At 46.5% G+C, this 14,242-nt stretch overlaps 1 protein-coding gene across 2 annotated transcripts in view; it reads left to right on the forward strand.

The window, feature by feature from the left end:
• The window catches only part of rab27b (RAB27B, member RAS oncogene family), a 52,720-nt gene that overhangs the window by 17,975 nt on the left and 20,503 nt on the right, over positions 1-14,242 (forward strand). Inside the window, exon 1 of one of the 2 annotated variants that reach the window (XM_086187623.1) lies at positions 6,354-6,882. The exons of the other annotated variant lie outside the window; for it this stretch is intronic. The gene's annotated coding sequence lies outside the window, so the exon portion shown is untranslated. Of the gene's footprint in view, positions 1-6,353; positions 6,883-14,242 lie in introns of those variants that run through there. 2 annotated transcript variants of the gene reach the window in all.

Below are 14,242 nucleotides of genomic sequence, written 5' to 3' on the forward strand. Positions count from 1 at the left end.
TAAGAAAGTGCTGTGTTGTCCATACCTCTCTTCAGACAGTGTAGATGGGTTTTTGGCAATGATGAGATGAAAAAGAAAATTACCTTGATGAACTTAAAGATCTGACGTTGGTAGATGTTGAGCACTAATGAGAGAACAGAGTGGAGCAGGAATGAGTCTGGAAACCTGGAAACAAGAGCATCCGCAACCAACCTCAGTAGTTTAGTTCCTGCATGAAATCGGGTGTGTGGTTCAGCAGCAGAAGATATTTGAAGGGTTAATTCTACCATCAGATCCATCAGTGAATAGCTTAGTGGTGTGAGCTGGGAGTCATGTGACCCTGGTGTAGCACATCCACAGGCTAACGTTAGCTTAGCACCGCTAACTGTGGCATTCAGGCTTCCAGCATCATCAGAGGGGATCATTAGTGAAGATGATCTTGATGAACTAAACCTGAAGATCATCCACTTTTGTTCACCCCAGAGCTGATTTACTGATTCAATCTCAGATGGAACCAGGAGATCACCACTTCCTGTTGGTGGAGGAACCATGGACATGATCAGTTCCTGTTGATGGAAGAACCATGGAGATGACCACTTCCTGTTGGTGGAGGAACCATGGGCATGATCACTTCCTGTTGATGGAGGAACCATGGAGATCAACACTTCCTGTTGGTGGAGGAACCATGCAGCTGAACACTTCCTGTTGATGGAAGAACCATGGAGATGACCACTTCCTGTTGGTGGAGGAACCATGGAGATCAACTCTTCTTGTTTGACTAGAAACGAACTACGACAAACTACCAGACCTCTTGCGTCCTGTGGACCTGCTGTCAGCGTCACAGACTCATACAGCAGTGCTAAAGCAGCAGGTCTTTGCAGACCTCATGTTCATGCTGGTGCAGGCTTGACATCAGTTTCCTCACGTGTGCTCCAAGTTGACTCTCGTGGTGTCAAACACATGATGGAGAACATTATTTATGTCATAATGGGGAGTTTGTGCCTTTTTCAGCAAACCGTGTTGCTCCTGCTGGTGAGCAGCAGCTCTCAGCACTCGCCTGGTGTTAGAAGAAGAGTTCTTGGCCAATACATGAGTGTTTGTCCCTGGGGACGGTTTCAGAGGACGCACCTGAAGTGATTCAGACTGGCCTGCAGGAGGCACCAGACCAATTGTTTCCCACTCTTACAGAAGACTTGATATTGCAGCAGGCGGCACGGTGGTGCAGTGGTCAGCACTGTCGCCTCACAGCAAGAAGGTTCCAGGTTCCAGTCCCGGCTCCATCACAGGATCTTTCTGTGTGAGTCTCCATGTTCTCCCTGTTCCTGTGTGGGTTCTCTCTGGTACTCCAGCTTCCTCCACAGTCCAAAGACATCAAGAGGGGACGAGGCTGATTGATACTCTAAATTGACCGTGGGTGTGACTGTGAGTGTGAATGGTTGTCTGTCTTTGTGTGTTGGCCCTGTGATGGACTGGTGACCTGTTCAGGGTGAACCCCGCCTCTCACCTGAAGGCTGCTGGGATAGACTCCATCCCGGCGACCCTTAACAGGATAAGAGGGAGAAGATGGATGGATGGATGGATGATGCAGCAGCTCATTTGCACATTGTAGACACCTTATCTTTAGGCAGGTTCATGAAGGACCAGTCTACTGCATCTGAGAGACCCTGGATGTCTGTATGCTCGTCAATAACTCATAATCAAAAATCCCTACTGTTGCTGCTCCTTCCTTACAGAGACATTTCCCCTCATAAAGTTGCTACTGGTAATGACTGTTAGGTTTGGAACACCCTGGTGAGGGGATGAACATATGAAGCAGTCATCGTGTGCACCAGCAGGGCATCTGAACTCAACCACTGCGTCAGTTTCACCACCCTCAGGAACATTCTGCTGCACAGACCCGAGAGGCAGCTCAGGCTCACTGTCAGGACGTCACTGGCTACAGGAAGCTGATGAAGACCTTCAGTGGAGGAGTCGTTGGATGAATGACATCATCACTGGCTGGTGATGAACTGGCATCTTGGAAAGGACGGGGAGTGCAGCAGCCACGTGAGCCGACTCTGGACCAACGATGTATTAATACGTCTGCCAGCTGATTGAACGGCCGCTGTGTGATCAGGAAGATAAGAGGGTGTTTCAGTTGATGGTGGAAAAGCACATCGCAACAACATCTGAGGAAGTTTCAAAGCTGTCAAACCTCAGCTCCGGTCACTCTTGTATTTTCATTGGACTCCACGTCTGCGTTGCTCAGGAGACTTTGGTATTGATTTGAACTGACGTGTCTCTGAGGGCACAAGCGGTCCCACACCATGCCAGCGGAGGAGTTCCTCCTCTAATTATTCATGTTTTTTTCTTCATAAATCAACCATCTTCGTGTCTTCCCTGTGTCACACTGGTGGATTTTTTTCCCCATCAGCTGTTCTGAATATGGTTGCAGGCTTCTTTTCACAAACAGAGAAAGCTGCACAACATCCCCTCCGTTCTCATTCTGCTGTCGAAACAGATAGCAGCAATTACTGTTGTGTGACCAGTGAACCCTTGTAAACAAATGCCAGCTGTGTGTGTGTGTGTGTGTGTGTGTGTATGTGTGAGTGTGTGTATGTTTGCAGCTATGGTACGTGCCTCTCTCCGCTGTGTATCTGTTCTCACTACCAGCAGGGCCTATTTAATACATTAACACATTTAATATTTAGCTCCTTCCTTCTGGTTGACTGGGAATCCTGGGAAGTGGTGTCCTTTGGGCAGAGCACGTCTAACATCACAGTCTTTGCACATTGTTTTGGAGCCAGTTGTCCTTTTCACATTCAGCTAATGGGGTTGAGAGTGTGTGCTGCGGCTGGAGATGGCCCAGTGGAGCTGTTGATGCTGATTTGATGGGAGAACATACACGGACATGTATACTGTCTCTATGAGGACAGGGGGGTTTGCAGTACTCAAATGGAGAGCTTGTGTGTTCTCAGTAATTCCATCCTGTGGTCCAGTGGCCTCCCACTTGCCTGCCCAGCATCATGTATTTGCCTGTTAAACAGCTTATGTGGAACACGGAAAAGACGAAACTGTGACTGACATCATGTTGATGATGATGATGATGATGACGACGATGATGATGTCACTCTCCTGCTTATGCTGGTTTTATGGCCACTCAGCCCTCACCTTCAGCACGTCTCCATCCTTCCAGTCAGTAACAAGACACTGTGGTAGGAGGACAGAAGTCTCAGAAAACCTTCTGCGTGAGGTCCATTTGTCTAGTTCTGAAAGATTTGATAAATTCTTACTGGTATCATGAAGAAAGAATTAGACTGGCTGATCTGACCAGGAGTCCAGGTGTTGTTTGGATTAACTGACGCTGATTTGATGTCTACCTTTCTACAAATACTAGTTGAAGTATTGTTAAGGCATTAACATCTGGGAATCACCATCTCTGTGCGGCGAACAGCTGAAAGTGAAGAGGGAAAAGTTGGCCTGGGGTCCTTTTCTGGTCTGCCTGCTCCCACTGAGTCTGTCTCTTCAGTAGCTGCACCAACAGCCGCTTCCTCTACTGATCTCAACTTTCCACTTGTTGACCTGTCCACTTTCCAGAGGATCAGTTGGAGCCGGTCAGTAAGATTCTACTCTCTGTAGACCGAAGGATTCAGACGTGGCTGCAGGGCTCAACTCTGGTCTCCCAGGCAACAGCAGACAGGGGTTATGATTGGAAATGTATGTTCAGACATGATTTAATTGTGGAGCCCCCTGATAACAGTTAGCATGTTAGCTTGGTGACTCTGGCGTTTCCCTCTCCTTGCCACTCTCCACAGCCTGGCTTTGTGACATCACATTTCTACACCATCGCCCTCTCTGAGCTCTTTTCTGCATTATGTTGTTTTTCAGTCCATGCACCTGTTGTTCCACATATATAAGCTATATATAAGCTGCAGTTAGTTTTAGATGCCATTCTAATACCGTCATCGTCGTCGTCGCCATTCTAGTACAGAGATAAAAAGAGACCTAACCCAGTTGTTTAGAAGCCAGTGCCAGCTAGCTTACTGTGGTGTAATGGCAGCTTTTGATGGGTCAGGCAGAGGTTTAGTGGCAGATGTGCTGTAAACGGGAAACCAGCAGAGGGTGGGTAAAAGATTCCTGTCCCCACATGATAACAGGGTCGAGCCGAGTTTCACCTGAATGGTGAGAACAGAAAGTAACTGACCTGAAGCAAGAAAATATTATCTCCTGCTGTCAGTGGTGCCTGCAGAGCTGCTGATGGATCTCATTTGTCGTGGTGGTGTCTGTGCTGTGGTTCGGTGACCTTTAACATCACCTAAAGGTCACAAACATGAGCTGCAGGATGCTTTTCCGTCTGGACGCGTGGAGTCTGGATGACATGGAGAGAGAGGAGAGAGTGGAGAGGGAAGAGAGAGAGAGGAGAGGAGAGAGAGAGGCTGGCTAGAGGGGAGAGGGAGAGAGAGGAGGCGAACCCCTCATAATTTACTCTAGAAATCTCGTGGTTGTTGGTGGAGGTCAAGCTGAAGCCTCCACAGTAGTTTGTTTTCACTTGTGTACTTATGATTTCAAAGGTTGCTGATGATGGCAACTGTCACAGAAGAAATCGGAAATTATGTAACCATGGCAACGTCTCCTTCTGGGTATCAGCATCTTCAACATATTCTCAGGTTCTTCTCCATTGTTCATGAGTTTTTCGTGATGTCAGACACAAAGATGAAATAGAACAAACACTGAATGATGGTAGCAATCCAACTCTCAGCCACCAGCACACGCTGATGTCACGCCTACTGGCCTGGACCCTCAGATGCAGCATCTGCATGGAACGCTTGGTACACCGGACCAAGATGGCTAACTGCTGTGCTGAGTGGGTGAGTGGGTGAGTTGGTGAGTGGTGCCGGCTCCCACCACTTCCTGCATCAGACCAGCGCTCGCTGGTGTGCAGCAAAGACCCTCCATGTCTCAGCTGCTCCCTGCAGCGTCGTACAGCTCCTCCCCCTAAGACCCTGCTGTGATGTCACTCACCTGATCCTGAGGTGGCTCTACATAGTAGCCAGCAGTGTGTGTGTGTGTGTCACCTCTCAGCCTCTTTCAGTACCCGTGGTCAACAGGGTGAACAGTGTCAAAGGGGTCAGCGGAGTAACGGGGTTAGTGTATCTCTGAGGACTGACAGACGTTCGGACATATTGGTTTCTGTACGAAGGAGCCTGGCAGAACTGCTCCAGACGTGTATGATAAGAGTGCTGCCACAAAACCTGACTTTCTTCAGCTTTATTGAATAGATGAAGACGTGCGTCTCAAATGTAAGTCGTCCTAACACCAGCAAATGCACGAGCAGTTTAGATGCTACGTTGTGACTGAGCCTGGCTGTGACTGATTTGGCATTTCTACCTTCAGCAGCACGACTGGGTGGTGTGTCTGGTTTAACTGGTTAGGAGAGCACAGAGGAATAGAGTTTTGGTTGTCAAGATAAAACCACTGGTAACCAACAAGAGCTGCTTTATTGTGTCGTCTGTACAACTTCTGACAGCAGCAGACAGTACCTTGATATGATCAGATGAGTTGTAGACAAGTACTAATGTAAATTAAGTGTGTATGTATAGCAAATACACGGTATTACAGTATAGATACACAGTATTAACTACAGGAGCTAACTGGAATCATGAAAATGTTATGTAACGGTCACATGATACATCTGATGACATTATCATGTTGTGTGTTCTTAAAAATAAAGTGTTGTCCGGAGTAGTGAGTGTGTGCCCCCCCCCCCCCCCCACTTCTTCAGGAGCCACTTCCTGTGATCGAATCTCTTGAATAAATTTTAAAGTGTAAGGACTTGATGGCCTCTGACAGCCACATGGAGCCACATGTGAAATACAGGGCTTCCTCCACACATGAATATCATTCGTACTTCCTGTGTTACTAGTGCTGCTACTACTACTACTACTACTACTACTACACACTACTACAGTGGCTGAGCTCTGGACACACACACATGCACACACACACACATACACTTTAAAAAAACTCTTTTATACATACATATGCATATATAAAATAATTTTTTAATGTGTAAATACGGGATGGCCTCCGTCAAGTCAACTTGTCTCTGCTCTTGAGCAACATCTTAAATACACAGCTTCCTCCACACATGAATGTCATTCTTACTTCCTGTGTTACTGGTGCTGCTACTACTAGACACACACACACACACACACACACACACACACACACACACACACATGCGCCCTTATCAGTTAGTAAGTGCAGAGGAGTGCAGCCTCAGGTCATGTTGGTGGAAGTCACAGTGTGTGCATGTATGTGTATGTATGTGCAGTGGGTGTGTGAGAGACAGCGTGTGTGTGTGTGTGTGTGTGTGTGTCCAGAGCTCAGCCACTCCCTCTCATTACACAGAGAGATGGAGCTGGCGACAATAGCAGAGAAGGAAGAGACAGAGAGAAACCAGGTAACAAACCAGTGAGCAGGTCGACGACCTCCGACTGCATGAACTCCCTCAGGTAGAGGATCAGGTAGAGAAAAAGCTAGTTAAGCAGCAAAACCTTCAGCTAGTTGTTCAACCAGTTAGTTGACAGGCCAGTCAGTCTGTCAGTCAGTTTAGTTACCAGGGTAGTTACTCCTTTTTTTAGTCAGTCAGATAGTTGGTTCGTGTCAGTCAGCAAGTTAAGCTGCCAGACTTGAAGGCGGTGCTACTAAACTAGTCATCAGTTCATCCATTCATCTGAGCAGCAGGCAGCCAGTAGGCAGATCAGTGGGTGAGGGGAGTGTCTGAGTGAATGGTCGATACTCACTCATTCACTCAGTCGGTCAGTGTGTAGATAGATGCCAGGCTGCTGGTCAGCTGCTCTGGACGCCTGGTTTCTCCCTCAGGATCTGACACCAGTGAATCAGCTGAGGAGCCACTGAGAGGTGAGAGTCACACATCGAGCAGCAGCTTTGTTCCTCAGCTGTTTTGTACTTTCTCGATATATTCTGTAACTGCCTTCATGTGACAGGCTGCCGGGCAAACCCAGGGGCTGTACCGAGGGAGCAGCAGTGAGGACAGGGCAAAGAAATGAGGGTCTGAGTGTGTGTGTGTGTCTGTGTGTGTGTGTGTGTGTGTGTGTGTGTGTGTGTGTGTGTCTGTAGCTACAAGTCTGTAACAGTTGCTGTGTTGTTGCCCTTGGCTGCATCATCCATGCTGGGGGGGGCAGGAGCTGGTCATGCTGTGTCTCATGATGGTGGAGCTGTGATGAAGGGAAGCATGACTCCCACTAAACCCGATTCTGTCAAGGTTCTGTTTTAATCTCGTTACCGTAGTGATCAGAATGATGGCTCTGCTTTGACTGGTTGGTTCTTCCCTCATGCCTCACAGCCCTGTTCAGTCAGAACCAGGTGGTTTGGGTCTGGTGCTAACTACCAGAGCAGCCTTGGGCCCCCCCATGGCCTCCCTCTGGCACAGACGGAACAGAAAACCGTTCCTTTCTCAAGCCTGCTGAAGCCGAACTGCGCCACGATGCAGTCGATGTGACACGTCCCTGCTACTGTGGTAGTTAACTTTAGCTCTAAAGTTTCTAACCTGACGGCTGAAGCCTGGAGGGGCGCCACCTCTCCAGCCTTCTCCGTCTCATCTTTGCTGTGGCCAGAGTCGTTGGTGGGGGGTTGGCACTACAATAAAAAATATCATATCACAACTTTTCAGTGGTGGGATTATATTTTTTTCATTTTTTTTCCCATGTTGATTTTTTTTAGACCATTTTACGAGTAATCCAACGCTAGTTAGTTTAAAACCAATATGAAACCAGAACAAAGAAGCCTTTGGGTGGTTCTGATAATCCAGGACCGGCTGCGCTTGAGCCTCATGTTTGAGGAATTGAGCAGCAGGACGCCGTGACACTGAGAGGGAGCGATGTGAGAGACTGCCGGCGGTAGTAAAGACTTTCAAACCTTTTTTCTGAAGATGAGGTTTTTATTTAAATCCTTTAATTCTGTAAAAACATCTTAAATCCGTCATTTTTGGGCGTGTAAGCTGCTTCCTTCTGGAGGCGAATCTGTCAGCAGTGGCAATGATGAATATCAGCAGCTGAGAAAAAAACTGCTTGTCAGAGCATAGAACTGCAGCAGATAGAATCTGCAATGCGATGGTGAGTTGTGGACTAAGTCTTCCCGATCATGCACCGTCATATCACACCCCTACTTGTTGCACTTACTTTAGTTCAGAATCATGTCTGAGGGCTGTTGGAAAGTTCCTGGAAAACTGGATTAGTGCCGGCTGAGAAGAGCAAATGCTGCCAGCTCTGTTTGTTTAATCTCTCAACTGGTTTGACTGCAGGAGGGAAGTGTTGTCACGGTAAGATATCATTCAAAGATAGTAAATGCTGCTGCAGTTGTGTGAGATTCCTGTGTGGCGTTTGTCTTTGGTTTTGAGTTGCAACAGAGTCAACAAAGTGAAGGAGCAGAAACAGTAGAGAACCAATCGGGTGCTCTGTCTCTGGCTCAGCGTGAAACTAGTCAGTAACCACTGGAGCAGTTTCTATCATATACAGATGCAAATTTCTGCCAGTGAGCGCTGACAACTCTTCAGTCTGATCCTGGATCAGCCTTCATCAACGCTGAGGGAATGTTTCTACATGTGTGTTCCTGATTGCTGAGTTATGCTCTCAGATGAGGGAATCGTGTTCTGTGGGTCCTGACGCTGTTGGAGCTGATCGATCAGCATGGAGATTTTATTGTTTGGTTTTGTGGTGTCAGCACTTGTTGCCAGTGCTGGAATATCTGAAATATCTGTCCTGATTCAAGCTCTCCACTGACTCATGGTCAGGCTGCTAAGGGGATCAGCCAATGGGAGCATGTCCTCTCCTGCAGCTGACCTGTGATTGGCCAAAACCTACTTTTGAACCTACACTTGAGCTACATTTGGGTGAAGGGTTATTATGAAGTTATTGTTCTATGATGCCCAGAAAAATTGCATAAAAGGTCTTAGATACGCCACCTTTAACCAAATCACGTTCACCTGTTGTACGTGATGTCCTTTAGCTTACTAGTGTTCTGTCTGGAGTGCTCTGGTCTGAACTGTTCCTGAAGAACTAAATGGTTCTGTTTAACTGCACACCTCTAGTCTTTCTAGTTGTTTTGTCATGAGTTCTGAAACAGGGTTTTCTCTAGCTGGGGGCTCGTGAAGCACCAGCCTCCATCCAAGATCTGGACACTTGTCCTGCACAGGGCCACAGCTAACTGTGCGAAAGGCAGGGTCACCTGGACAGGTAACCATAGAGACCAGCAGGTGTTCACACTGGCGTCTACAGACTACTGAAAATCCCCAGTTAACCTAACATAGATGTGTTTGGTCCGTGTGAGGAAGCTGGAGAGAAGCTACACTGACAGAGAACACGCAAACTCTGCAGCTCAGCTACAACACAGCACTGCCCTGCCATAGAAACATGCTACAAAATTGTTCTAATGTTGTTCTCTGGTGATGTGCAAGATACATCAGTTTGACCACACACACACACACACACACACACACACACATACATGCGCAGCCCTTGACTGGGGGAGAATAATACCAACATGAATGACCTGTGATGGTGAAGGAGGACAACTTGGTTCACTTGTCACAGCAAACTTGTCAAGAGGAAATTTAAATGATGTGTGGAGACATTTTGCTGACTACATATGTGAACTTTTCGTTTGTTTGTTTAAACCAAAATTAGTGATAGCAGATGAAGTAGAACTTGTCACCTCGGTCTAAAACTGATCTCTGTACATTTCCTCTGCATTTGCTTGGACAGAAAAGCTGTGATTGGTATCTCCGTTTCCACATGAGAAACCAACATGGAGCTCCGCATGGATTCTGAACATAATATAGAACTCTGGCATGAAACTCCATCAGCAGCCTGGAGCAGTTCTGACCCTCAGATTTGATCCCAGGTCAGTTAAGGAAAGCCTTGAGAGCTGGAGAGGCAGCAACCCACCAGATGATGAAAGTGACGTGGTCATTTAGTCCGGCTCTGCTGAAGCGTCACCTGTCCTCTTGTTTCCGTCTGGTAGTGAAGTCAACATGACGCCAGGTTGCTCCATACATGGACAGAAAAAGGCATAGCTGCAAACTCTGACAGAGATCACACTTGTTTGGCAGTGATGCTCCACTGCCCTGCAGCCAGCAACCACACACATCCAGTCAGATGACTGATCGTGTGACCTCCAACTCAATAAGCAAAGAAGTAGAAGGTTACTGTGTTTAAATGGAACCTGTGAGTTTGTGTTTGTAACTTGTCACAACTCATGAACTCTGAAATGACAGAAAAGGTCCAGTTCTACCGTCAGAATACCCCAAAAAGGATGGTGTGTTTGTGTGTGTGTGTGTGTGTGTGTGTGTGGGGGGGGGGGGGGGTTCAATTGTCTGTACATAGTGCCCTTTAAACAACAGGAACACACTGTGCTGTCGATGTTGGACCTGTGGCCTGACCACCCGTCAGCAAATGGACTGACCCGGTGCTGCACAGACTCGTGCAGGTGTGTTAGCCAGTCAGAGAACAGCAGCGACACCTGCGCTAGGACGCTAGAATGGAGGCCAGTTGGCTCACATCAGCTGCTGTCTGTCCCACTGACACCGTCAAACCAGCTGACTGCTCTGGTCTGTTTGAAGCTACTGAGAGCAAGAAGAATCACATGACTGTGGCGATGAGACAGCGCTGGTTTGCTCTCATGGGTTCATAATTATACACCATCAACCCTGGTTATTACTGAGTTCTTCCTAGCTGTCCCTCCCTCTCTCCCTCTCTCTTCCGCCCTCCCTTTCTCTCTTTCTCACTCTGTTAAATGAAACCAGGTGAGGGGGAGAACAACAGCAGGATTGGAGTCATGAGATCTTCAGATTGCAGCTCAGTGCTCAGTTGTGTTTCCCTGCCTCCATTCAGTTGCCGCATTAATGGTCATCTGATTCTACTTGATTAGGTTTTGCTGCTGGATGTTATTCCTGGAATTCTTCTCCACTGTGTGTCTTTGCTCAGCCGTGCTGGGTCTCCCTGCTCATGAAAGCTAAAACCCTGAAACATCAGGCAGCTTCAGCCTTTGTGTGGTGGAGTGAGTGTATTGAAATGCTTTCATGAAGTGGATCCCGAGTTGCATCACTGCTGTGTTAAAGCAGCCACAGACAGACAGGAGCCGAGCTGGTGGGCTGTAGGAGAGCTGCTCCACCAAAATACTGGTTGATATTCGTTGAAGAATGACGGGAACCAGGGTGTGTGTGTGTGTGTGTGTGTGTGTGTGTGTGTGTGTGTGTGTTTGTTCTGTAACCATGAAGATCATGACATCAGAGCTAGAAGGAAGCTAATCCTAGTCCAGCGAACAATACTGTGGAAACATGAAGCCTCGAGTACACAAACATTGATCAACACAGAATTTTAACCAAGTTAGAACAACAAGTGCTCACATGAGTTTTAACGCCCTTCAACAAGCAGACTAGACTAAATTGTTCTCGACTGTATCATACCAGACTAGAGTGTACTATGCTAGACTAGAGTAAACCATACTAGACTATACCATTCTATAACAGAATGTACTAAACTAAACCAAACCATACTAGACTATACCATTCTATAACAGAATGTACTAAACTAAACCAAACCATACTAGACTATACCATTCTATAATAGACTGTACTAAACTAAACCAAACCATACTAGACTATACCATTCTATAATAGACTGTACTAAACTAAACCAAACCATACTAGACTATACCATTCTATAATAGACTGTACTAAACTAAACCAAACCATACTAGACTATACCATTCTATAACAGACTGTACTAAACTAAACCAAACCATACTAGACTATACCATTCTATAATAGACTGTACTAAACTAGACTAGCCCATACTATACCAGGCTGTACCATACTAGAATAGTCTGTCCTAAACTAGACTGTGCTAACTGGACTAGTCTAGACCACACTAGACTAGACTGTCCTAAACTAGACTGTGCTAACTGGACTAGACTAGCCTAGACCAGACTGGACTAGACTAGACTAGAATAGACCAGTCTGGACTGGACTGGACTACTACTAGCTTGCGTTAAACAGCAGCTAATGCGGATAAAAATGAAAACAAAACTGAATGATTTAAATAAAATTAAACCCTGGAACTTGTGATGTATTAACGGCTGCCTTTTGACCTCCTGGCCTCACCTCCTCTGCCTCCCCGCAAACCAGCAGCTATGCTGCCCTTTTTACACCCAGCTCTCACACAGCGTTTGCCCCCCTCCTGCTGTGGGATTAGGGAGGAAGAGAGGAAGCCTGATGGGACGGATAGATGCATGTACTCATCCTGTACACTGAGCGGTTCACAACACCACATTTATATTTCACATAATCTGGATCGTATCATACCATCATATTATCATATTATCATATTATCATATCACACTGACAGCACATGACCTTCTCATTTTTGTCAAACAGTGAATCAACCCTAATTATTTTGTAACTGCTCTTAACATCAATTAGCTGATGCTAATGCTGTGGGAGGGGCGTGACTAAGATGTTGTTAGGCAACAGCTGGAAACAGTACATGGACACATGTCAGCGGGTCTCATCATCCATCTCTGGCGTTTGTTTTGGATCTGGACGTAACCCGGGTCAGGAACTGGACTAATCCAGGAAGGTTGTGCCGTCGTCATCTCCAGAGTATTGAAGTGGTCATGAGGCAGGTGCATGTCAGTAACATGACCCTGTTTAGTGAAAGCGTCTTCTCCTGAAACCCATGAACCCTCCTACCCAGCTCTCATGGACACAGAAGCTAGGAGAGCCGCTGAGGCCACGCCCCCCAGTGAAGGATGAGTCATCAAACAGTTGATTGTTTTTACAGGAACAGAAAACATAGGGATTGAGGTGGAAAATACTCTGATTCTCATTTTTTTCACTTATGTTTGACTTCTATCAAGATTCATAAACACAGGATGCAGGATTGAAGAAGAACAAGAATTATTTTATTTTAATGAGACCTTTAATTTCTGGTGAAGTCGCACGGACGTGGCTGCGCTCCTTTGGCTCCACTTTGTGGAGTCAGTAGCTCATTGAGCAGCTGAACTCTCTGCAGTTAAACAATAGTCTGATCATCGGCTGCAAGATGATATTTCGACGAAATTCAAAATGTCAGACTTGTAAATGAGTGTTTGACAGTTGACAGTAATACAAAGAAGCGACGGGTGACATCACGGTGGCTCCGTCCTCAGCTTTTATAGTGAGAGTAAAAGATGTTTGATGAATGGAGAGTGAGCAGAAGTCACCAGACATCAGTAACTAAAAGATCCTTGAGATGGAGAAAGCCATCTGCTCCCACAGCCTGCTGAGTCTCACTTATTGATCTTTCTGCTGTGCCGTCTCAAATACGCCTCATTGTTCCGTTAAGTGGTTCTGAAATGTTTAAAGGTTTTCGACAGTCTGAGTGTCAAAGCCGAGGATGTGGGGACTAATGGAATAATCGGATCTACATCCCTGTTAGCTGTTATCGATCGCTGCCAGCTGAGGATGGATCGCTGAGGACAACAAAGACCTTTGGTTGACAGAACAAATGTCTGACCCGTTTAAGATGATCCAGAGGTCACAGCAGTCAAAGGTCGATTGACCTTTTACAGTACATGTAAGAGACAATCCCAGGCCTGGATTGATATGGTGTAGAACCATGTATGCAGATGAATTATTTGTTTGGAGACTTCTGATGGGAATCATTATTTAGTCGATTCTCTTCTCCTCCATCTTGTTTGGTGCTTACTTTGATCAACATTTACCATGAGGCGGCAATCTGAGTTGATCACATGACTGACCAGTCCGTTGCAGTTACTCACTAATTGATTTTGCATTGTTGGACTGTTCAAATGCTAAAACAGTTATTTGTTTTCTACTGTTTAATGTTCTCATTAACATGGAAGTGGACGAACGTGTTTGCGTCATGTTAATGTGTTTATCCTGTAAATAGACAAAGGCAAATAGCATGTAGAAGCCCTCAAAGCGTTTAGCATGAAACAAACATGTTCACATAGTCACAAGACAACCTGGAGGCCCAGCGGCGTCCGAGGGTCCGACATCACTCAGAGATGAGAAGGTCAGAGAAGCTACAGCACCTTAGAGGTTCTGTTCAACTAATCTGAGCCGATTCATCAGGTGGTGGTGTGTCAAAGACTGGCGTGTCACTGAGGAGCCGAAACCCCCGGCTGCTGTCAACACGTATGTCATAATACAGTCATGAGATCATATCGAAGCGCTCGGCTGGTGGGGGGGTGCTACTCT

This window comes from Aulostomus chinensis, chromosome 19, assembly GCF_037954235.1.
Source record: "Aulostomus chinensis isolate RoL2024-O1b breed Wild chromosome 19, RoL_Achi_v1.0, whole genome shotgun sequence".
Taxonomy (NCBI): domain Eukaryota; kingdom Metazoa; phylum Chordata; class Actinopteri; order Syngnathiformes; family Aulostomidae; genus Aulostomus; species Aulostomus chinensis.